Source organism: Manacus candei, unplaced genomic scaffold, assembly GCF_025592945.1.
Source record: "Manacus candei isolate 608988 ecotype Guabito, Panama unplaced genomic scaffold, ASM2559294v1 h1tg000008l, whole genome shotgun sequence".
Classification (NCBI taxonomy): domain Eukaryota; kingdom Metazoa; phylum Chordata; class Aves; order Passeriformes; family Pipridae; genus Manacus; species Manacus candei.
In genome coordinates, this window is record NW_026138056.1 from 17,674,463 (window position 1) to 17,700,858 (window position 26,396).

At 37.6% G+C, this 26,396-nt stretch overlaps 1 long non-coding RNA gene across 3 annotated transcripts; it reads left to right on the plus strand.

Annotated features, from left to right (window-relative positions):
- Positions 1-112: 112 nt before the first annotated feature.
- LOC127464163 (uncharacterized) lies at positions 113-21,787 on the plus strand. 3 transcript variants are annotated; one of them, XR_007901212.1, is made up of 4 exons: positions 113-427; positions 3,031-3,188; positions 12,797-12,949; positions 16,896-21,787. It is a non-coding gene; the product is annotated as an uncharacterized LOC127464163 (long non-coding RNA). The 3 variants fall into 3 exon arrangements; XR_007901214.1 differs by having other exon boundaries at positions 3,034-3,188; XR_007901213.1 differs by lacking the exons at positions 12,797-12,949; positions 16,896-21,787 and adding exons at positions 4,388-4,873; positions 9,126-12,405.
- The last annotated feature ends 4,609 nt before the right edge of the window (positions 21,788-26,396 follow it).

A 26,396-nucleotide genomic window follows, 5' to 3' on the forward strand; every position in this document is an offset into this window, starting at 1 on the left:
TGTAAACACAGCGTCACGTGACGCCGCCCCCCGCGCTCGCGGGCGCCGCGCGAGGCGAGGGAGAGCGAGCTGCGCCGCTCCGTCCCGGGCCCTGATTGGCCGGTTCGCGCCACGGCCACAGCCAATGGCAGGCCAGGGCTCGGGGAGCTCGTCACCGGCCGCCCCGAGGGCACGGGGGAGCCTCGTGCGCGCGCGGCGGGGCCCGGCACGGCCGCTGCCTCCCGACACCCCCGCCGGGCTGGGCAGCCCTGGAAGTCCCTGGAAATCCCTGCCGAATCCTGTGTCGCCGCCGCCCACTTGTCTCCCGTGGGCGGCTGAGGATGGAAAACACCGTGCTGTCGCGCGGGAGGGCCGAGCCGCGGGGGGCGGAGCGGCGGCAGGGGACGTGCGGCTGCGCCGGAGGCCCGGATTGAACAACATGCGCAAGGTGCCCCTAGTGCCCGCCCGGAACAGCTCCGCTCTCGCCTTTCTCGGATGACCCCATGCGGTGTCTCTGCAGGGTCCAGTTTGTAGGGCCGCTCGCAGGGAGCGGTGGAAAGTTCCCTCCCTCGTACCGAGAGGGAGGGCCTCGGGCTTTGTTGTTGCCGATACTCTGAAAGATAGTTTGAAAAACTACATGAAGGCAGAAGAGATCACAGGAAAAGCTCAGAGGAATTGCTAGAAGTGTTAGAAAATGTCCAAAGGAGGGTTACAAAGGTGGTGAAGGGTCTAGACGGGAAGCCACATGACTAGCTGAGGTCACTTGGTTTGTTCAGCCGGGAGAAGTGGAGACCGAGGGGACACCTCACAGCAGTCTGCAACTTCCCATGGGAAGTGGAGGGGCAGGCACTGATCTCTCTGTTGGAAATGATACAACTTTTCTAATATTTTGTAATGCTTTCAATTAAACATTTTAATTAGTTGTTTTAATTAATCATAGGTTGCGTGTTAGGTCTTAAATTACTTTTAGCCAGCCTATATCAAAAGACTGTCATAAGCAACTTTTGTGAGACGTAGCTTGGGAAATGTACTAAAATTGTACATTTTCTTAATGTTAACCTTGATATGCTTCAATGAACAAAGCCCATGAGAGAAAGATGTATTGTTGAAGATGGACATCTGGAAACAAGGACCATTTGCAGAAAGCAGCATACAACAAGACTAACAAAGGCTCGGTATTTGTGGCAGAAGATTCCTATCGGAGGAAAAAGATACTAAAAAGACTAAAAGTATTAACTAAATAGCATAAGCAACGCGAGATTCATAACCAGTAGTGGATAGAATACTAATTAATGTAATTTGGAAACAACAGTAATTTCTTTCTTTGTTAAGAATGTATAAATAGGTGAAAGAGTAATGTGTATCTGTATGGACACAGGATTTGTCTTGGCCACATGCACACCCAGTGGTGCAAATAAAGTAACGCCTTGTTTTCTAACACTGAAAAGATTATGTTAGAGGGTTCTTTTATTCCCGACGATTTTGGAGGTATTTGACAATGAGTGAAGGACCCAAGGGAATGTCACGAAGCTGTGTCACCAGAAGGCTTAAGTTGGATATTTGGGAAAGGTTCTTCACTTAGAGGTTTGTTGGGAACTGGAACAGGCTCCACAGGGGAGTGATTACGGCACCAAGCCTGACAGAGTTCAAGAAGTGTTTGGATAACGCTCTCAAGCCCAAAGTATGATTCTTGAGGTGGTCCTGTGAAGGCCTAGGAGGTGGGACTTTGATGATCCTTGTGGGTCCCTTCTGACTTGGGATATTCTATGAATTTGGGAAAGGAAGAAATACTGTGGAATGGAATAGGCGGGGAGTAAGTGGAAGTCGAGGCAGCGTGGGGCCCTAGTACAGGTTAGAGAAGCCCAAGGTGATGAAGAGTGTTGGGTCATCCTGAGCCCTGATCTCAGCTGAGGTTTCTCAGGCATCATCTCGTGATTTGGCCTGGAGGAATGATTAGAGATTTGGGGAGTCAGTGTGGAAAGTAGGCTCTGCTGATGTTTGGAAGAATTAGAAATTGTGCAGGTGTCAGGACTTGTAGCAGCTTGGCTAATCTGTTTTCATTGAGGAAAGGAATGAGAAACGCCTGCGGTCACTATCAAAAAAGGGATGATATTCACACTTGTGGAGCAGTAAGTTTGTGTTCACTGAATGATCAGGCAAAAGGTGTAGTGTTAAAGGATTTCAGGCTACTGGATGTGAAAACCTGAAGATCTAGAGTGGATGTTAAACTAATACAGTAATTTAGATAACTTGGTGACATTTATAATAATAATTTACTCTGGAATGGTGTAAGCATTGAGTGTCTTGTGAAATACAGTTGAGAGGCATAAAGTTTTGAGCTTTAGCCAAAGTTTAAGTACTGGTGGAACAGGATTTCTAAATAAAAGTCCTGAGAAATGAAGGACACAAAAGCATAGCTGGTAAGAGGCCAGGAGTGAGTATTATTCTGTTTGGGGAGGGAATTAGTTAATACCTGCAGCACACAATGGTTGTAGATGGCAGCAATTGAGGTGGAGATAACTGGCAACATAAGGGGGAGTTTCTCTTAGGCTATGACTGAGAAAGCATTGTCTTTTGTTAGTTGGACTAAGGAATTCAATTAGTTCTTCAAATTGCCACTCTTACTGATGGCCCCTTGAATGAGAGGAGTAGGGGAAGAATAAACAAATTCCATTTTTACATTGAAATGTGCCTTGCCCTCAGATAGTAAACTTGAATAACTTTTGCTGGCTTGAGTATTGAATTTTTTCTATTAAGAATTCTTAGTTAGATATAATAAGTGTGTATAATTCCCTGTGTATTGTATGTATGAGGGTTTCCTGTTTTTCATTCCTTCTCTTTCCATCACATCCTAAATATTCTTGTGCCTGACCAACACATACTCATTACCTGTCAGACAAGATTTGTGCTTAATCAATATTTACTCAGGACAGACATATATGGCCATATTTTCCTCATTCAGTTTTAAGAGAATTTTTCAGATAGCTTTTTTCCTCTCTGCAAATTACCATGTTATGCTTGAACTGATACCTTTTTTTTTTCTATTTACAGTAGACGTGGATATCCAGTTAGGAAGATCATTCTGCCATCTCTCTTCAGAGCTGAGAAGAAGCTTCATCATCCAGGTCTAGCAGAAAACTCTATTCAAGCATGTACAGTTCTCCAAATCTGCTCTAACTCCTGTCATCCATTGTCAAAACAAAAGTAAGGTATGTATTTTCTGATGCAGTATGTAACTTCTGCATCTTCATGTGAAAAATATTTATTGTCTCATTATTTTAAATTCGAGATGTGCATCATTTGGGAAACCTTTGTTTTCATTTAAATGTAAGTTAATATTCTCAAAAAAAGTTTAAGTATTATATGACAGGCCCATCTAAGCTCTGTATAAACTGACTAAGTTCAAAACCTGTGTTTCCCACTTCTTAACTGAATGAAATGAAATAATGGAACCTGTCTCTTAACTGAAGCACAGGGAACATTCCTTCATCCTCATAAAACAATGGGCTGTGTAGGCTAAAGTGCCCCCAAATCTTAATCACTCTCTGCAAGGTTGGGTTGTTTTATTGTCTCTGCAAATTTAAGCATAATTTACTTTTCCAGTATTTTGTCCTGATACTTTATTATTTTTTCATCATAATTCAAATAAGGAAAGTCTGAACTGACTCCAGCGTGTCTTCACTCTCTGCTCCTAGGGAAGGTTGTAACATTCAGATGTCTAGTAAGAAAAGCACTCAAGACTGCCATTTTTTAGATAAATTTGAAATTTGCTATTGAGGTCATTAAGTTTAAGTATTTGGACTTACCTGTTACCCTAATGAGCAGAAAATTAGATATGCATAACAATTTATAATAACTATTTCAAATAAAGATCATGTCATATATATTGAGTAGTTATGTATATTTAATTTCTTATTTATGTACAAAAAATTGTTCTTTAGACTAAAACAGCATATTGGCCTTCCTAATAATGGCAGTAGCTTAAGAGCAGAGTGGCACAAGTTACATTCCTTGAATGCAATCCTGTTAGTATAAAGCTAACAACTGATGTGTCATTTGCACTGCTTATATTTTTTGCACATCTCCTTAGTTAATGAAAACCATTTACATATCATTGCATTTCGGGTGCTTTGATTTGAGTCAGTTTCAACTTTACTTTCTATAGTATTGAATAACCGTTTTCAAATATTTTCAAATGCTACAGAAAATGTACGAAACAAGTATTTTTCTTTAACATTTATTTTTAGAGATATATGCCATTTTCTTAATTTAAGAAAGCTTAAAACTCATAACTCACTGTCATTTTGAAGCAGTGACCATTTTCTGATTCTGCTTTTTTTCTGTAGTAAATGAAACTGGCAGTTTTTCATTCTGTCTTTCCCTTTTTGCTTTGACTTTTATTTTTTAGGTGAATGAAAAGACGCTGTGTGCAAAGGCACAGAAACAAATTCTAATGTAGCTGTTTTAATTATGGATATTTATTGTTTTGTGGGTTACTTGCCATTCATTTTCCCTGCTGACAAACATCTGAAGATGTGTTTTGAATGTCACTTGACTTCTTCAACCACATTTGTCATACTAGTATCTATTTATATAGAGATTCAGTCAGCTTGAGAAAAAATTAGAAGATGGTGGCCCTGAGATCTAAAGAATCAGAATCTTCTTTGCTGGAAGTTACTTCTGCCTGAGTTTTTAAACTGATGCTTTCTGAAGGCCAGGAAATCGAATAAAAAAAATAAAAGCAGGATGTAATGTTGTGTCTGCATGTAGTCCAGAAAGCCCATGTAAAAAAATCCTCCAATACAGCAGTGAAAGAGAGATGAACAAATGTGGAATAGGTTATAATCAAAAAGCCATGGAAATATAAATAGATAACCAGATCCATAAAGCTAAGGTAAAATTTCGGTTTTGTCCTTAACGTTTGGCATACCTGTCATTTTTAAAATGTTTTATTTTTACATTCTTTACTCCCAGATATTTGAGTGTACCTTCTGTGGCTCTCATCTGTATCCAGCAGTCATCATGCCATTTCCAAAGCTTTATGTTAAGAAGGGAACTGGATTATGCCTCACAGAGTTCCAAACCCAAGCTGAGTCCTTTCACTTGCACATACAGAATGAATCCACTTGTAGTTAAGCTGTAAAGAACTAACTAGTCTGACTGCACAATCACATATTGGATTGTAACCTCCAGTCCTAGTGGGTAGTGAAACATCAGCCTGGCTCTGTAGGCTGTTGATGTGGACCTCTGAAACTGGCTACGCAGCTCTGCAGCTGCACTTCTTTCTCGTGTGGCCTGGCTGTAGAAGTAGTTTAGCCACATTTGCATGGTGCAAAATTGGCTTTGACAGGTGAGACTTGAAAGATTTCACCTCTGAGACTGGTAAGATCTACATATGCAACCTGTAGTGCTTCTGCATCTTCAACCTTGTTAATCTGCAATTTGGATAAACAAAACCAGCACAGATGTCTTAGATAAAAGTAGTTGTACGTTAATCAAGCTTTGAATCCAAATAATGTTTCCAAAAGCTCCAGAGCTAGTTGATTGAAAAAAGCATCTTTAAAAGGAGTAAATCATCATTTACTACAGGCTTTGTCTATATGCCAGATTACTTCATAGAGTATTCTTGCTGGTCTTTAAGACTTACTTGCCACTTTTTCTTTTAGATCAGCCCACTGTAGCCCCCTTCAGAGAGGCAGTTGTTTATTGTAACCTCACTAAGGCATTTGGAGTTTTTAGGACTAGAGATTTTCATTGCTGTAGATTTTGAAATACAGTCTTCGCAAACATGACTTGCATTAAGTAATTGAACAGTGTTACACAAGGTGTGCATCGCAATCACAGTGTGCTCCTCCGAAGCACATCATATCAGCTCCAAATAAAATGTGTTGGGGTTTGAATTACATACATTTATTTGGGATTTCTGTAATCTATCTGTGCATCCCACCTCTCATGCCCCATTTAAGTGGTCACAACTTTTATCAATTTTATTAAAAGAAATGTGATACAACAGTAGCAAAAACATCTTTTGATGCCTCAAGTAAGCAGGAATAGAAGTTGTAATCACCAAAGCCGATATGCCTGCATGCATCTGGTTAGGAGAGTGCATGAGGCTTTTTCCTCTTGCCATAAAATCCTCTGCTAGGGTGGTGTTAGAACTCTCAACACCCCTGGAGCAGTTGTTGGGAGTGCTCCTGGCTGTGGACAAAGAATGGCACAAAGCTAGTATTTTAGTTGTCAGAACATAAGCTGTCCTCAGTTCAGTTTTTAAAACACTGAAAGCACATACTAAGAAAAAAACAAAACCAAAGAAACCCAGATTTTAACTTAAAGATGCAAATAAGTGAATGAAATGAACAATGAAATTAAATGGCATCTGTGGCCATAGACATTGATCTTAAGGATGTGTCTCTCATGATCAGCTGTTTGGCCTTCTTCTGATTACTTTTCCAAATTCCTGCGTGCGCCTTCATGTTTTTTTCTTCTGTTAGGAACAAGCCTGAGGTTGTAGCAACAGAAAGATTCTAGTGGCCTGTAGTCACTGCTAAGTTTATAACCAAATGTTGTTTGCACATATAAGAAACTGAGCACATCTATATGATGGTTGACATACTATAAAATCTAGTCACACAATCAAATATTAAATTGTTTAGAATTTGGTACTAAGACAAGTGTCTGACATTTAGGTTTCATGTATATTACTTCTTTTTTTTCTCCATGGCCTGTGATGGGAAAAGAAATGTCTTCCTTCAGTATTTTTGCTTTTGACCATTTGTAAATTCTCTCAGATGTATATTAGGGTACAAAATTAATATGTAAGTAGAAAGTGTTCTACTTATCACTTCTGTCCTCCTCATCGATTGTAAACTGCAAGCAAGAGACATTCTCCATGGAAATATGTTGATTTGTCTTTAGATGTAGCTGACAGTGAGTCAACAACAGACTCTTTATGTCAACCTTTTCTTAAATCAGTAGGGTGTTTTTCTAAATTTATAATGTTCTTTTTTTATAAGGAACATAGTCCTTCGAACCAAGAAAAATTATATGCAACCATGATTACTAGTTTGAAGACAGTCTATGAGCTTCCCTTGAATGAGTCATGTTGAAAGGAAGTTGCTCTATTTTGTATTTTAAATAGTAGCAAAAAAATTATTCTGAAAATAATAAATGTTTTTACTTCAATTTTGCCTGATTATGTTAGTCAAACATGAAAGAACATGTAATTTAATTTATAATGTATTAAAATTTAACTTGTAGAGCTTCTGTTCTCTATTTGGGCTGATAATACACTATTACTAGTCCTGTTACTGATAGTCAGCTGGCCTACATGTCATAATTTCAGAGGCTTTTAAGATCAACTCTTACTTAGATACCTGATAGTTTCTAAATGCTCTTTCTTACATGTGGCTTTTATCTTTAAGTAGGAAAGATGAGGCAAGCTATCTGCATGCTGTAAATGAGTCAAAAAATGCTTGTAGTTTCATTTCTAAGAAACTTAATATTGTGGCAAATTGAGAAGGTTAACTATATTTTTTTTCCTAAGAGAATTTAAATCTCTTAATAGAATTGAGTTGTTGGAGACATTAAGCTGGTCTTCTTTTGGACTGTATAAAACCATCCTTTATCAACAGACTATCAGAAAGACAAGGAAACAATTTCTTTTACAGAAATGATTGAAATTGATGTATTTTTTTAAGTTCATATAATATAATATTCTACATTTTAAGTAATTTTTATGAGAAATGGACAAATAATACATTATATCCAAAGGCTTACCAGGATTTGTCCTTAAGATGCAGCATGCAGATTGCTCTTTAAAGGTCTTCTAACAGAACGTAATCTTTTCTTTTAGCCTCCTCCAAACTCCTGATGCTTTCCAAAAAAAACAATTGATATTTTTCTCCAAATTTGGCAGAGGTTTAGCAGCTTTTTTTTTTTTGCTTGTTTTTGCTTTTTGGATGATGTAATTGGCTATTATTAAGTCTTTGATATATGTACAGATGGCTGGGGCAGTAAAAGTGAAACTTCATAACTGTGTCTGAGGTGCACATTATTTAGTAAGTTATATGAAAATAGATTGTTAGGAGAGATGTAAAGCATCTCTGGAACAGATCTGTTCTCAACCAATTAATTAGAGTGCTTTCCTAGAGTCCCTCATCTGTGGTTGCACTCCACAGGTTTAAGTATATAGTAGAAAAAATTAAATGGCTTGAATATTCACCCCTGTTCTATTCCTCTGGCTCTTGGAATAGTGGTGAGAAAGATAAAAATTTTGAGATGTTTCCTAGGTAAGATACTCATGTCATGGAAATCAATTATTTGACTATGGCTATGGGGAACAATGTGCATTTTTCTTTTTGATCGCAGAAGTCTCTCTTTGGCCATTTCTTCAGCTGTTTCTACTACCACTAATGGCAAGATGTTTTCTGCCATCTGCTATTCTCATACAAATCACAGCTAGACCCTTTGTAGTGGGCAGAGTGGGAGCTTCAGACAAAGTTTATTAAAGAAGCCCTCCCGCTGCTCAGTCACAGGGTGCAGAAAGGACTCCCTTGCTTTCTAAACTACTTCTCAGAGGAGCCTGGGTGCATCTGGATCCCATCTTAGCCCCAGACTTTGTCAACAGTTTATGTCTAAAGGATTACATAGGTGTAATTGAACCTTTATACAACTTTATCCTGCAGGATTAAGGATGGCAAACCATATATATATATAAACATATATATTCGTTATTACGGTAATGATTAGACAAAAAGATCTTAATCAGAATTATGTACTACACAATATAGCACTATTATAATATAGCACACTATGAAAAAATGTTGAAGCAATTAAGTTAAAACTATCATATTAAAGCTAGAAAAACAATTAATAAGTAGAGATTGATGTTACTCACCCATGCTAATGACCGTGGGCAAATCTCTTTTGCTCAGCCTCAGGGACTAACCTTGAGGGCATCCCCACTCAGGGGAGGAATCTCTGTACAACACACTCCAGGACAACACTACCGTTAAAATTTGGGACTGGGCTTTTATAGTAGTGTACTGTTAGTCATATATCTCCAGGCCAGCTGTGTCAGCTTAGCAGCTTTAGATAAGTTTTTAGTAGTATTGCTTGTTTATTCCTTTATCTGTATACTTCACCAGGTCTACCGCATCTTCATGTCACTATCAGGATGACTAACTTTGGGATTGATGAGCCAGATTGGTTTCAGCAGTGTTCAACACCAAAAGCAGCATGACAACCCCTTCTTCATTTACTATGGTAGCTTTGCAAATAGGGCATTGTTTGAGTTGGTTTACCCCATTCTAGGCAGAGCACCCTCGTGTGTGCATCTTGGAAGATTACTAGCACATTTTGAAAAGTTCTGAAAAGCAGAGCAGCTGAAGTGGGAAAAAAAGAGCAAGATATTGAAGGCAAGTCTTGTAACTGAGTATGCTAATAGCTAGTGGTATACTTGAGCTGCTCCATGCACAGCTGTTTCCATGATATGCTGAATGCTTTCAGGTGCCTCACTTGTAAAAGAGATTCACTTTTGACAGGAATGATGGCTACTGAGTGCCAGGGAGCAGCAAAAGCAGGACTGCAAGCTTAAAAGTGAGCCAGGAGCTGAGAGCAGCCACAGCACAGGATGAACAGTGCCCTCATTGCCAGGGCACAGTCCAATTGCACCTGAGCTGAATAAGCAGAGCAGGGTGGTAATAGCAATAGATCTTATGAAGAGACCATGTGGCAAAAGCAAGGCAACAAGCCAGAGCAGCGATGTGAGGATGAGGATTGTAGGTAACACCTATAGGATAGAGCAGCCTGAGGCTAAATGAGTCTTCTGAGGTCATGGGCTCATGTGGAGTCTTACCAGGACTACTACAGCCTCTTGGTGCATTCAGCCATGATACTGAGCTTTTCAAATTATCAAGCCCAAATGGAGCTCTTAAATGACATAACTTGGCAGACCAAACTTTGCAGTGAATACATGAGTACAGAGTGTAATAATCAGATTAATATTGTACTGATTAGTCATGTTTAAGGTATGCCAAGTTAAAAAACGTCTAATAGTTTCAGAAGACCTTAGGTAGGCATTTGGTCTCTAATAAAAATTCTTTGTCTAACTGTTGTGATAAGAAATAGGTTTGTGATCTCTCTCATTTATTTGGCCTAATGCATATATCTTAATGTGCAAGACAAGGCCAAGTAAGTAGACTGGTGCTTGTGTTAAGCTTTGAGTAAATGCCAAAAACCAGTGTTTTCTCCTTACTGCATATTGTTAATAGTGGAAGATCTTGTTAAAGCCAACTTGTTCTTGCATGCAGCTACAGGATTGAGCATTTTGCACTCCAAAATATCTGAGTAAGTGCCTAAATCTCCACCCTTTAAATCATGTGAAAGATTGTATTATGGTGAGATACTGGAAGAAGCTGCCCAGAGAAGCTGTGGATGTCCCATCCCTGGAAGTGTTCAAGGCCAGGTTGGATGGGGCTCTGGGCAACCTGGTCTAGTGGAAGGTGACCCTGCCCATGGCAGGGAAGTTGGATTAGATGATCTATAAGTTCCCTTCCAACCCAGACCATTACATGGCAGTTCTCAATTTTCTACTAACCTAAAGAAATAAAAAACTAATCAAATATTTGGCAACAAAAAACTGTAAAGTTTCATAGGGGTTATTGCCTTTAACTGTTTTACCCAATATCTAATTTTTCGTACAATTACATAAAAAAAAAAGTATATTGAAAAAACATGGTATGAGAGTGTGAAAATTACTCTGCTAAGTCTACAACTTCTCAAGTAAGATAATAGCCTGAAATCAATGGGTTGACACACAAGTCATTCACAGCATTTCTTCTTGTGTGCATTTTGACCCTTCAGTGGCAAGAAAGTGTTCAGTGGACTCTGAGTTAGAAAAGTGTAAATGTTTTTCTGCTAACAGTATGCTATACATTATAACAGTGGCAGAATCTGATTCTGGAACAATTAAAATCTCATTATTATTATTATCTCATTATATTAAAGAAAGAGAACACAATTCTTTTATATGTTAAATTTGTCTCTGTATGACTTAATAGCCTGCTACTGAAGCAGGCAAAAATGCAATGATAATATAAACCTTGTTTTCTTCCCCCAAGGTATGAACTGTGTTTAACTGAATTGATGTGCTTTTTTGCATATTCTGGGATATAATAAATTGGAATCTGCACTCATAAAAATGTATACAGTGTATAGGAAATGACATGTTAATATTAGATAATGCCCTCTATTTATTTCTATTTGCCTTTTTTTTTTAAAGCCTGTAGGTAATTTTTAGGTGTTTCAGAGCTTCACATAACCATTTCCTATTGAAAAAATAGAACTCAAAGCTTATTCTAGATCACAGTTAAATCTAGCTGTGTCTGGTAAATGTGCATATTTAGATTGTGCCAGTATCAACTTAGATCAGTGAACAAAGTTTACACTTAAATCTCACTTTGGCTTCCATGTAGTTGGTAATTGCAGAGCTCTGCTGATTGAACACTGCTGTTCTCTAGAAAGAATGCTGCAGAATAGAAAATGAAGCTCAAGGACTTTCCTTTCTGTGAGAAAGCATAGAAAGGAACAGGTTGCCCACAGAGGCTGTGGAGTATCCTCCTCTGGAGATGTTCAAAAGCTGTCTGCACACAATTCTACATAACGTGCTAGAGAGAACCCTGTTTGAGCAGAAAGGTTGGACTAGATGACCTCCAGTGGTCCCTCCCAACCTGACACATTCTGTGAAAGTAACTGATACTTTTTCTTGATGTACTTTTTTTCACCTGAATAAACCTGAATTTTTGGCATATAATAGCAGACTGAACCCATAATGAACACAAACTTAGTGATTAAACATATAAATAGAATAGCATCCAAATGGTTTCAAATCTCTGGAGCCACAGAAGCCACGAGGCACTACCTAGCATGTAAATAAGCACCTAAATAAGCATGTAGCTAAAACTTGTATGACAAATTAAATTATTTGTTATACAACTGAGTTCATGGTGTTTCTTCAAATACATCTGTATTAAGGGTAAAATTCCATAGATATATATGTAAAAAATAGGTATACAGTACATGCAGTGGCAAAACAAAAACACCCCACACAACTCAGACTATTTAATCTCGCTCCACTTTGTTCATATACATCTTTTAACATTACAAAAATTAGATGAAGGCTACTGCGTTGCTCTTTGTATCTTTTTTGTTTATTTTTGTATCTTTTATGATAGTAATCTTTTTGTATCTTTTTGTATCTTTTTGTATCCTTTATGATAGTAATCTGCCTTCCAAAAGTTGCCGGAATCTTTAGATTAATTTTTAGGTATATAAAAGAAAAAGAAGTAACAGTAGTTTCACTCAGCTGTGAAGAGGAGAGAGTAGAAGCATCTTATTTTCTGGAATAATTCACAAGGAACAGATTTTAGAAAGCCACAATGGAAGATGCATCATAGATATCTAAGAGTTGTTCTGAATAATTTTACAAATGTCATACTTTCTTGGATTCTAGTTTAGGATTTTTTCTTCTCTGTTATGACACAGAAGCAGCTTTAGACATTGCTTGATCCAACTTTATCTCAGATCCTTAAAAATTTCTGTGAAACTTTTTGCTTGCAACTTTTGGGCCCTTTAGACCTTGACTGTCAGAGTAGCTTCAATTCCTCGTGTAATGTGGGTATGCTGCTGTTGCAAGTTCATCTAGTCAGGTGACCCTGAGGCTTTTTTCATGGTCTTTCATTTGGTGCTATCTTTACTATCATTGACATTAATAAAGTCAGTGTACTACCTTTCTTTATTCTGACTTTCTACCCTGCAGGGGTAGATACTGAGAGTCCAGACTGTAATAAGCACTTGATTTGTGACTCAGAGCTGCAGGGGACTGTAATGTCTGAAGACTTAGAGTTAGAGGATGAAATATACTCTTCACTCTTCATTTCACAGAAAAAAGAAAAGACGTGGAAACATAAAGGTAAGGACCCAGCATTCGAATAATGTTGCCATCTTAGTGAGCCATGATGTAAACTTTTGAGCATGCTAGGGTGTAAATCTGATCTGCTATAACCAGTTTCCAAAATTTCAAACCAACTTAATACATACATTTTATCTGAAGCCATAACAACTTTAAATATATATAGAGAGAGAGAGAAAAAATTAACTCTGATAAATTTATTTCTTGAGGGCTATTATTTAAACACACTCTAAATATTCTTAGGGTTATTCTAGCACACTTTTTTTATGATAGTCACACTGATCAGTAACACCCAAAGATGGTGTTTGCGCAAAGTACAATAACATCCAAAATATCTTCATTTTTTCATCTGCCTAGTCACAGAATGTAAATTCTTTAGAGAAGGCTGATGTCATTACATGGGTTTATTACTGCATCCTATATAGTTTCTGACCTTAGTGATGTAGTCATCCTTCTGCTGACAGCTCTTCTGATTTTGGTAAAAAATTACTTTCAGAAACATAGTTCATTGGTTAGAGCAAAGGAAGGGGGGAGTTATGTTGCACTACTCATAATTGTTATTAATTCTCAATGAGCTCTTAGATCTGTCAGAATATTTATATTTAATAACAAATTCTATGAAATACCTTATTTATGTCAGCAAAGTATTGAGGAAATTTTATTAAAATGCTGCAGAGAGATTTGTGTTTAGTCAGCATCCAACTGTTGTTCTCCCATCTGGGATGTTAAGACCAGAGAGCTTGATTTTTTAGATTATTTTTAGATTATTTTTCTTTGAAGTGTAATACAGCAGCATTATAGTGCTCACAGAACCCAAAAGCTCCCAGACCTGAAACACTACAAAAAGGCTGGGAAGAGCCCACAAACTGGTGGGTTTGTGGGTTCTTCCTCCTTCAAAAGGAGTTCTTCCTCCTTCAAAAAGAAGATAGGCTCTGTTTCTCTAAAAAGATTTTGCTCTGTCAATCAATTCATGTAAGTAAACACCTTTACCCATAGAGAAAATAAAGGTGTATGGCCTTCATCATTTTGGCTCACTTTTGTTCTATTAAATACTGAAGACTTTAATGGAAGCTGAAGGATAATTTTTAATACAATTAAATAACAGTGAAGTAATGATACTTTTCATTCCCATAGCTTTGAAATGTAAAGATAATTATATTCACAGATCTCTGTAGAATAGACATGTATCATTATCCTTAGAGTACAATGAAGTACAGCAAGGTTAAATAAATTTCTCAGAATTAGAAAAAAATACTCTATTATAGAATAGTACTCTAATTTCTTGTCATCTTGTTCTATTCTGTTTTCACAAGATCAGTCTTTATTAAGTTGTCATCTGAATCACCTTTAGCAAGTTATACCCGTGAAGAATTTAAATGAAAGGCTTCTAAAGTTTATTTAGGAAATTAACTCACAAGCCAGACGATAGAAAAAGCATTGCACTGAGGATGAGTTTTGTGAGATATAGACAGTTTAAAGTTCTTGACATACTGCTTTGTTGGATGCAAATTTCTTGTGGACTTTCTTTTCATGACTGAAACGCTTACAAAAACAAACCCCAAAATGCCATGATATAGGAGAAATAGCTGGGTTGTGGTACTGCTGGGTTCCTCTAAGCAGAACAAATGCCCTGCTGCTGTAGGGAACCTGAAATACTGGTTGCGTCCTCTGGTAGCTTTTGTACTACAAGCCCTGTATTTTTTACAAGGTGAAGAAGAGTGATCTGTAATTCATGACATGCAGGGACAGAGCTCTTGGCTTTTCTTTGGAACCTCTTTTACATGTTTGTGTCTGACTATGGGGAGTTGAGCAAAACAGGGATACCCAGCATTTTTGGATTTTAATTCTTGATGGATCTCACCAGATTTTGTAGACTTCAGGGTGAAATCGCTAGAAGCAAAACAGTCTCCTGGCAAAATTATATGATAGATATACAGTTTAGGCAACTTTACAAGAAAAATAAGGCTTAAATTCAGTGGTTTTTTCCTTTGGGGACAACAAAACAAGACAAAACAAAATAACTTTAATATTAAGCTGTATAGACAATATACCAAATGGGGTTCCTCAAGTGAGTAAAAATTAACAATTTCTGCTTAGATTTGTCTTTAGGGGTATGACATTTGGGTGAGTTCAAAAGCTGTTTTCATGAGTTTTTGCAAATATCTTCTACAGCAAAATCTAGCTCCTTTCACCAGCCATCACTGCAAGTTGCCAGGAAAGTGTCAGAATTCTTCTCAGTAAATCAGTTTCTACAAATTTGTCCCAGGTAGAAAAAACATTTGCAAAGAAAATGAGTCTTATGACTAAAGGAAAAAAGTAAAAAATCTAGTGATGTGGAAGGAAAAATAGTCTTCTTGCTGAAGGGTATTTAATTTTATCTTTGTAAATTTTTAAGATTATTATTTGTATCCTTGTAGTAAGTTCTACTGTTTACTGACCTTATAGTTGGTAAGAAAACATGATTTATGACCTCCAGAATATTTCTGTGATAGATGAGGATGAAAAGATTGCTACACTCTCTGAAAGAGAATTTCTTCTGTTTCTCTCCAATATTTTCATTGCCTATTTTCCATCTTATAGATTATCAAGCTCTGTAGTCCATGCTTAAGTAAGTCCATACAGTTGCACCTTGCACCCTGAAAACAATTGGTCAAAATCAGTTATTCCTTCAAACACCAGATGCCACTAATGAGGCATACTGGTGACGAGTGGACCTCAGCCTCAATTGGTAGTTCAATTTTAGGACTGTAAAAAAAAAGCAAGTAGTGCTTTTCTGCCAGGGGCTCCAGATATATTACAGTTCTGTTAGCAGACTGCATGCCTTGAGGTCTTAACACTCTGCTGTTAGAATGCCTGGTACTGGAAGGAGAAGAATGCCTGGTACTTTAGAAAACACATAGACCATGCTTGAAAGGTCTCAAAGATCTAGTCTGAAGTTCAAAGCAATGCTGCATTCTTAATACATAGAGGAATTGTGATGCTTTGTGTGCATCTCTGTGGAATAAAGCTCTCTTGCGTGGATTCTTATTTTGGGAAAGAGTTTTTTTAGGAGATTTAAGAGAAAGCTTGTTACAAAGAAGAAAAGCATTACAAGCTTACACATTGCTTGGAAAGCATTTATTCTATAAGAACACAATTTAATAAAAAAAAAAAAAGGCTTTTTTGGGGGGGATTTGTCATATCAAACTCTAATGTAACAGACCTGACTCCAGAGTCTGTTGCAAAACCTCTATTGCTAGACTGGCTTCTGTCAGAATCTATGTGGGTTTTTCCTGCAAACTTACGCAGTAATCTTTCCATTTTCAATTTGTGCACAAGCCCTAACTCAGAACTTGCAGTCCTAGGGCTAGTCAAGCTTCTAAGTCCACTGCTCCAGGGACTTAGTGAAGGTCATTCAGCATCTTTGTCTACAAGGCAAACTAGGATGTGTCACATATGGGAAGGAGAAATATCTAGACATTTCTGTTCATTTAGAAAAGGATTGTGTCTGCAAGCATAATGCCATTAATTTTCTTTCTCAGAAGTTTTCTAAGTAAAGAAATGTCAAAAGGCAAAACCCTGAGGGAACCATTCTGGTATGATTTCTTTTATATTTAAAGACAGTGTTCAAGAGAGGCAATACACTTGTTAAAAGGGTAGGTGTTTTATATGAAGTGAAAAATGGAAGACATTCTGTAAAAGACTTAAAAACAAATTCATCACTTCACACATAAGGCTATCTAGAGATGAGATTTTGGCACAGCGTTTGAGGATAAATGGCGTGTCTGTTTGATCAAAGAAGTGTTTTGAGATTAGCTGAATATTAAATATGTAAATATACTCGCCTCTAACAGGTGTGTAATTGGCAAGAATGATCAAAGTATCCTTTCAAATCTCTAGACAGATACTAAGTATGCATCTTCCCGTGTTAAAAATTGTATTTTTTTTTTTTTTTTGCTTTTTAAAGGAGCTTCATCATCTGCTCTCCCTGGGGAAAAAAACATCATGCTGACAAAGACTTCTTTTGAAAAGCTGGAAGAGGAACATTTGCTGTGATATATTGATCCTTTGGAAGCAGCTGATAGTGGCGAAGCCCACTCCATCACCTAGGAGTCTGACAATCCTGGTAACAGGCTGGCCAAACGGCGTGAACCTGATTTTTGCATTGCTTACATCCCTGTGCTAGCAGCTGTTATCATAGTATTAGCCTTCTGTAGTCCTCATGTAACCTCTTGAAACTTATATGGGCTCCATGCTCTGAGACTACCTGCCAAATATTTAAAAAAAGAATCATCATTACCTCTCTCTTTCTATTCATTTTCCACCTGGGGAGAAAATAGCTTGATTAGTTTGGGTGATGATAGGAAGCTGGAGGAAATCCAATCGTGATTTTTCAGTGTGAAGGGTTTATTTCCTTTCATTTCATTCATTTCCATTCAGCTGAAGGTAATGAGGTTATGCAGGTCTGATTTCAAAGGGCACAATTTTGAAATGATGGGTTTTGCTTAGGTACATTATAGCTTTAAATTGGTGATTTTGATGAAGTTGCATAAACTGGAGTATAATGCAGTTTCTTTCCCCCAGAGATATGGTGGCTCAGCAGGGAAGATATGCAGTGATATTTTTTCTTTTTCTTTTTTCTCTCTCCCCACTAAAGTGCACAAGAACAGATCTGCTGAGTAGGAAGTGCTATTTTTACATAATCACTTTTCAATCCAGATCTTCACTGTAGACATTTTGAAGAGACCAAACTAAGCATCCTAATAGTCACTTCTCCTCCAGCTGCAAAACTGCATACAAGAAGCTGTAGTGTAGGTCATTTAATAATTTAATAGTCTCCTCTTTATATAATTCTGCTGTCAACTAGCTGAAGTATTTCCCAATAAGTGTTCTTCACATTTCTGGGGTTAACCATCCAGAAATTCCTTGTTTACATACAAACAGCTTATGATTGCCAAAAGAGATTTTTGAAATGTAGGTATCTAAAAAAGAATGTAAATGTGGTTATTTTGTTTTGAAAATTTTTTAATTTACTGGGATGCATTACCATAACATCTGAGTATCTAATTTATTCTCATAATCAGCCCTTTGAGACAGGGAAATGTTATTATTGTTATCCTCATAATTCAGATGAGAAGTGTTTTGCTTAAAGCCATCCAGGACCTGCATAAAAGAGAAGGGAGATAAAACCATCTTTCATATTTCAATATGAATTGTTCAAATTCTAATGAAGTAGCAAACATGATTAAAGTGCTTGTTTACAAGCTGATGCAGGGGCATCTCTTCCTTGACCATGAGAGTGACTCCTATCCTCTTACCTCTTTTTTTTTTGACTCCCTCCAGTTGCTGCCTATGACCAGTACTTCTTATTCTTTGCACCAATATTAGTGAGAGCATATTTTACCCCATGTGACTTAGGCTAAATTTCTCTTGCTATAATCTGAGATGACTGTTATTCACTCCCTTCTATCTACTGTTTATCTAAAGAAAAAAACCCAATTGTGTCATAAGCAAAACAAACAAAAAATAACCACCCAAAACACATTCATGAGTCATAGACCTGATAAGCATGTAGTAACATTAACAATTCAAAACACTTGTTGAAAGCCATCCTTTTGGTTAGAGAGCATAACTTTTCAATAAGTTAATTACTGATTTAGATATGAATGAAAATTTACCACATGCATACTTAATCTTTCTTCATAATTTCTGCAGAAGTTTTTACATAAGAAACTTTGGCTCACATGAGGCAAATGAACTTCTTTTTATGCCATCTGGCTTTCTGATATACAGTTGACATTAAGAGAAAAAAGGGTCAAGTGTCAGCAAAAGCAGTAAGAAATAAAAGATATTTTGAAGGCTTCCTCCATCTCTTCCTTCCAATATGAAAAAGAAGATATTTTTCCTTATTCCTGAGAGCAGTCTCCTTGACTTTGATAGCTCAAATTTCAGAGCACCTGCATAAGTTTTTTTAGCAGCATAGCACGGGACTGCAGTGCCCATATCCAGACATGGGTTTTGAGCCAAGTTCTAGTTCAGTGACTTACAGGCTTTGTGGGTAGAAGTCACAGTCTGCTTAAACTCAAAGCAGTTTTTGTTTGCATTAGAGACTCACAACTCAAATACTGTCCTTATTAGCCTTAGAGTTTGAATTAATATTGCCCCATAGTTTCTTACTGATATATCTTCTACCTATCAGGACAGCTGTTCTCAAGACAAATTAGCCTTTACTTCCTAGCACAGTCAGTCCTGTTCATAGAGCAGCCTAGATGATGCTGAAAGTTGAGATCATTTTAGGATTAGCTGGACAAGGCTTTCTCTCATCTATGACCAACAAAGTGTTTTGCTGAGTTCTGAAACAAGCAGAAGGAAAATGTACACAAAGTGTCAGTGAGTCATTTGTGGACATGCCTCTGGGCATTTTTCCTTTTCTGAGAGGCATTTTTCCTCTAATCCACTGAAGCTGAAGGAAATAGTATTTTAATTTTAGGACTGGACTTAAATGCAAACACTGTACTTTTAAATCTTAGATTTATGATATACATATTAATAAAATATGCCAGTATTCAAATAAGGAAGCAAACCCACAATGGATGAACAAGCAAGTCAGTACATCCTACCCGGTAATGATATGCTGAAAACACCTTGAAAATGACCACATGGGCTTCTGCTCTCTAAGCAATAGATGTAGGTCACTGCACATCCCTGCCTTGTAAAGAAACAAATAACTATTATGCTATGTTTACATTCTAAGTTAAGCAGTCATTACAAAGTTAAGCAGTCATCTACAAACTTGGAAAGCTGGATGCTTTGTATAATAAAAAGATTTAGCTGCTATATTCTTTACATCCTTGTGTAAAAGTAAGTTCCACTGAAGAAATTACTTTCCATTCTTCCTATTTGATGACTTATGCATATTTTAGATTTTTTTCTTTTCTTACATAACAAAGTTTAATCAGCAACTTCAATTCAGTATTTTTGTAAAAATAAATGTATTATTTTACATAGTTTATTCAGTAATCTTTAGTTTTAATGCATTTTAGAAATATAGATGATTCTAAACTTTGTCTGCTAGGTTCAATTAAAAAAAATTGTTTACACACATTTATTTATTTATTTATTTATTTATTTAAGAACATTCTAGAAAATTGCCAGTATGCTACACTGAAGGAGTGTATATTAGATTATCTGGCAACATATAATTAGGCATTGATGCATTAGGATGTGAACTCACCTTTTGTATTTCTTTGCCTGAAGACCCTATTTCTATCAGAAGAACAGAAATACAATAAAATACATTACTTGGTAAAAAAATATTGTTACATAACTTAGTTTTGAATATCGAGATGGGCAATAAAGTTTTTTTTATATGTGAAGCTAAGGGCTCATTCCAAGTGCTGCTAAAACTCTCAGACTTTGGGAAGAAAAACCCCAACATTAATTCAATGCAATGCAAAGCTGCACACAAGTGCACAGAATTATGACAAATGCTGTTTTCTTTGTCTTTTCCCTGGTTATTTTCTTTCAGTTTAAGTGACACAGAATATACCACCTAAGGAGTCTTTCTGCTGTGCCTTTTGCAATCGGACATGTCTATCCCGTATTGGCCTCATAAGCCACCAGTGTGCTTGTAACAAATGTGGATAGAGCCTTTCCCAAATCTTCGTTCACGAAGCCCAGCCATGATGAAGAAGTGACACGGTTAATTTTTCTTGATTTCTAGAAAATTACAATTCATAGGTATAAATTTAGAGACTGTCTATATGTTAAGCTCTTTGACATGAAAAGAAGTGTTCAGAATCCTTAGACAGGATTGCAGACTTGCAAAAATGAAAGCATATTTTTCTAATATAATTTTTAAAGGACAAATGTACTCTCAGCTGTGCCATATTTCTGTAAGTAATGATATGCAAAAGACTGGCCCCTCAGCTGATGGACTTCAGTATTACTTAATGCTAGGAAAGCAAAATCCCCGTAAACACATGGCTCACTAAGTAGAAAAAGTCTGCAGTGTGTTAGGTAAGGAATAGGACAAATGAAACCTAAAACTATGCAGTTAATAGGTGAAAAATCAACACGCTCTTAGTTTTTCCTCAGATTCAGCTGTCAAGAAGGGAAAATATGTCTTCATAATTTATTTTCACTCTTTGTTTACAAGTGAGAACTATTTTCCCAGTAAAGGAGCTACTGGAATGAAAGAGCAGTTGAGAAATACCCGATAGACACTGTGCTTGGAATAGTTCTGTTTGTATTAAGCTTTTGATTAGTAATATGAAATGTCCAACATCCTAAGAAGGCTAGAAGAAGAATTTCCCCTTGCTTTCAAGTTGTTTACCAATCTGCATTTTTTGAGGCATGTAATGCCCTCTGGTGGTTCACGAGCTTTATGGCAAGTTAAAGTACTGGAAAAATGGGAATTAACGGTTGGGTGTTCTTCCTTTCTTTCCCTCAGATAGCTCAGTCACAGAGCTTTTCTTGCGATCTACAGTTTTGATAATTCTTTTGGCAAGCCGTTGAGGCTTTACTCAGAGCTGCTTCAAAGAGGATAAAGCTCTTGCAGCCCTGTCATGAGCGAGCTGTACTCCCTTGGAATAGGAAAAAATCCTGCCAGTGCTGAAGCAGAGCTTAAGTCAGATTGTACTCTGAATTGCTCTGTCATAGGACTAGAAATAAAATACATGTCTTTTTCATGATTTAGTCCAGTGTATCATTGCACAAAGAGGACCAGATAGTGTTTTGTGAACATTGTAATTTTTTTAGAACAGGGGATGAAAAGGTGATTGAAAAGATGATGAATAGAGAATTGACATAGGCAATCTCTTCCCCTACCCTGCTCTCCCTCCCTCCCCCAGTCCTATCTGCCTGATACTGTCTTTCTTTGAAAAACTCTAAGTAGAATTATTAATTAAAAAAACTAAAGTAAAATATATGTGAAGTGGTAACTGGAAATGGACTTCAAGCTGCAAGTAAAAGCACCATCTCTGGCCATTTTATTCATGTAATGTAACAATAGTTTTATGCTCTATCTATCAAAAGGACAGCAGATAGATGCTAGATAAATGGATATTTTTTCTTGACCTAAATTGTTAAATATAGAATTGTTAAATATGTCTTTCAAACAGAGAAGTCACTTTCCTATGTCAAAGACCATCAATCTTAAAAGTTTTTAACCTTTACACCCAAGGCAAGATACCAAATATTAGCAAGACATAAAAAGAAAAGGAAAAGAGCCCACATCATTTATAACTTACAGGATTCCAGCAGAGGAGAAAGAAGAGTGGATGCACGAGACTTTTTGAAAATTCAGACGTTCTGTTTTGTTGCACTCCAGCTGTATTTAAATACTACTGCTGCTGAAAGGTGTTGAGATTATTCAACATAAACTGATCTAGACATTAAAGAAATTTTTGCCTTTGGTTAGATTGTTAGTGACAGTGTTGTGGGTTGCAAAGGGCTGATTGTGAAATCAGGCGAACAATAATTCAGAAAGTTCTTTTTAACATGACAGAGCTGACTGGAGGCTCATTATAAATACCAGCTCCATATAAAGAAAGGCAGAAGGGAATTGACTTCAGTGTTTTTATTCCTGGAGGTGAGAGACACACACACGCATAGTGAAAATAAACAATGAATAAATAAAAATAACTCTTTCTTATAAAAGGTCAATCTAGTTTCACCCACACAAATTTTTATTGAAAATTATTTTTTAAAACGTCCAGTATTCTGGTTACTTCAACTTTCCCATCCCTTTGACTGAGAACCATTCTATATATTCAGAGAACAATCTTATTTTGGATCACAACTGTTCTTTTACTGTGAGTACCCCGCTCACGTCTTTAAGATTTCTCAAAGAAATTCCTGTGAAAGCCCTGTTTTGGCAGTTAACCTGTGATATTCCAACTGGCCAAGAAAGCTATGGTCCATTTTAAAGTGCCTGACTGTACTTCAATTTTTAAAAGTCTTAAGGTAGCTTTCTGCCATAACAGTTAGTGTAGATACTTTGCCTCACAGCACATCTTCAGGTATGACAACCAGTTTGGTTTTTTAGGAGGGGCATAAGTTCAGTCTGACTGCTCTGAACTGAGCAAAAACTGCATAGCCCTATAAGACAAAGACAAGACTGAAATAGTATACTATTTCGAAGCCAATGCAAGTAAGTTCTCCCTGCTACATGTTCTCTATGTGTGGCAGCTGAATAGTTATTTTACTTACTTGATGCTGGCACAGTAACACTGGGCAATGCTTTCTTCCTACTGGAAGCATTTGGTGGTTTTGTAAATGTATATATAAACATCAAGTAAAAATGTACTGAATGACCCATCTAACATGCTCGAAGCCATTTACTGTGGCTATTTGTGTGGATGAAGACAGAAGGATCTAGAACTTCTTACCTGGAAAGAGCAGCAAAAGTTGTCAAGAGATGTATTTGAAGGCATTCAGTATTACCTATGGCAGGCATGAGGCCCCAGAAATGAAATGTCTTCCAGAACTATGTTGATGCCATTTGGCATGGCAATTTGAACAGAATCTGAGAACTCAGGAGGCTACTGGGATAGCAGAATAGTGACAGATTGACTTTATGGTAAATCCCTTAGTCAAAGCCAATCCTAATAAACCCTGAAGAGACTAACTCGGGAGAGGATGGGGAAATGGAAGCTCATGGCACACATTAAAGTTCAAATGAGTAATTGCCATCTAAAATCTTTGTTGTGGCTTACCAGTTCTCAGGTTTGGAACAGGACATTTATTTTTTGAAAAAGCTGGTTGCATTTATAGGGCATTCTATCCTTGGATAATTTTATTGACAATAGGTACGCAGTTAAACCTGCAATTTCTCAGACAGTATTGTATTGATTACCTTTCCCACTTTATTGTATACTCCTTAAAGATCAAATCACCTAGAGTACATTAAGGAGTAATCTGACTTTCAGTTGAATGCCTTTTTATTATACTAGGTACTTTGGAGTAGTGGCACATCAGTTTGTGGAATGTGTTAACAGCTTCCTCTATTATTGTGCTCCCATAACAACTAAAAGAAGGGAAGCGGTGGTCTTACAAAAAAGAAAAAAAAAGTTAATCAGTTTAGATAGCTATTCACTCTACAGAGAACTTCATTGAATAAAATATGATTAAGTTAATGGAGTGAGGTCAGACACTAGTGAAACAATAGATACTTGTTTAAAACAAAACATTGTGCAAATCAAGTCTGAAACAAAGAGAATCAAGGTACAAATTTCACTGAATCAATCTTGAACAAGAAAAAAGTACAAAGTGAAACAAATTAAGAGAATAACAGGTGAATGCAAAACAAACAGAAAAAAAAAGATGGGAAAAATGCCCACAAATAAAAGTCAGATTTTATCTTAAAACAGATTAAAGTCAACCAGGACAAAAGTGATATGAAAGGAAAACAGAACTATATGTGGTGCTCTATATGGTGAGTTGTACTTTAGTCACAAAATCTGAAGTGTAGGAAGACAATATTCATATCAACAATTGAATTTTATTGCTACCCAAGTGATATCCCTTGCCCTAGTTCTGGGGTTTTTTTTCTCTTCATCTTTCCTGACCTGTCTCATCTCATATTCTGTGAGAAGCAATGACCTTTGCTTACAGGGCTTTCAATTCATCTCAAGGGGAGAAGAGGCACAAGAAGTGCCAATACCTTAATCAAGGATACAGCAGTCTGCAAGGGGATGTCTTTTTTGGGCAGGGTTAAGCTTTCAGTTTATGCAGCATCCTGGGACCAATGCTATACTCATGTGACACCTTACACTACCTAGGACCTCAATGAACATGCAATAAAGGTTCTCAGTCTGTCTTCCAGGACTGATGTTTCTTCTTCACTAACTGCACTAGGTCCCAGCAGGTGACAGGATGGAGGAGGAAGATGAATCATTTGGATTCTGCTGCCATGGACTGAATTATCTCTGACTTATCTCTGAAACAACTGATGTGTCCTCCCAGAGATGTAGCCTGCAGCCCCCACTCCAGGACTGCTTCCTAACAGGAAGCCTCTACCGCCTCCACCTCTGTGAGCATCAGCTTTGTCAACACACCATCCAGTGCATCCCAAGCTGATTATTGGTAAAATGATAGAGGATGCATTAATCCCCAGAGACTGCTATTGCAGTTCATCATATGGAAAGTTATTTTTAGTCTCTTGTACTAGCTTCTGGGCAGACCCACATGACTAATCACAAAAGCACAACTGCAAAACTTACTGTTCCACACGTGCTTCTTCATTGTTTCTCATCTGCTTGGCTCTGTGTACACAGAACATGCTGCTGAACATATGGCTCAGCCAGAGTGAGACTAGAAGGTGGGAGAATATCCCAGCAGAGCAAAGTGCTTCCTACACTGGAATCATCATAGAATCATAGAATGGCCTGGGTTGGAAGGGACTTAAGATCGTCTATTTCCAATCGCCCTGCCATGGGAAGGGACACCTGCCACTGGACCAGGCAGCTCAGAGCCCCATCCAACCAACTTGCAAGGATGGGACATCCACAACTTCTCTGGGCAACGTGTTCCAGTGTCTCACCACCCTCACAGTAAAGAATTTCTTCCTAATATCCAATCTAAACCTACCATCTTTCAGTTTAAAGCCAATGCCTCTTGTTCTGTCACTCCATGCCCTTGTAAAAAGTCCCTCTCCAGTTTTCTTGCAGTCCCCCTTCAGTTACTGAAAGGCCACAACCAGCTCTCTGGTTGAGCCTCAGAAAGATAAAAATCATTTACCAACAAGCAGAAAACTTTTTATTTCCTTTTATATCAAATTATTTACCTTCTGTTTGTTTGTTTGTTTGGAGGTTTTTTGTTAAAAAGGAAAGATTAAGAAGTAGCATAGGTAACAGACTAAGGCTTCTACTTGGCAGCGTTTTTCACCCCATGCACAGGCTGGCTGACTGGCTCAGAAATTCTCTTTTAGTGTCTAAGTCCTGCACAAGCTTCCCCGGGTACCCCAGCAGCCCCAATGGTCTTGTCTTTTATTGGCTCAGAAGTTGTGCCCTGCCACCCTTCCACTCCAACCATGCTATGTGCATGGCATCAGTAAACACCTTGACAAAAATACATAACTCACACTGATATTTTTTCTCCTAGATAAGCATGCTGGAGACATTAGCTTCATTACAAGACCACTAGGTGGCAATTTAGCAGCCTTGTTTTAAATGTTTAATATATTTGATTTCCCTATTGCATTAGACACAAACTTGAATGGCAAACTGAACAAAGTTCTGGAAAACATGTACTGGCTGTTCCTGCCAAATCTGTTGAGGTCTGTCTGTTTATCACACCCTTCCCAGAGGTGCATTAAATAGGACACCTCAGCAAACACCTCTGGCCAGGTCGCAGGAAAGGTTGATTATCATGAGAAAGTAAGAGTCCTTCTAACTCTTTAATATATCCTTTGTGTTGCAGGCTGTATAGGAGTTGTAGCTGTATATGCTATGAGGAGACTGACCCT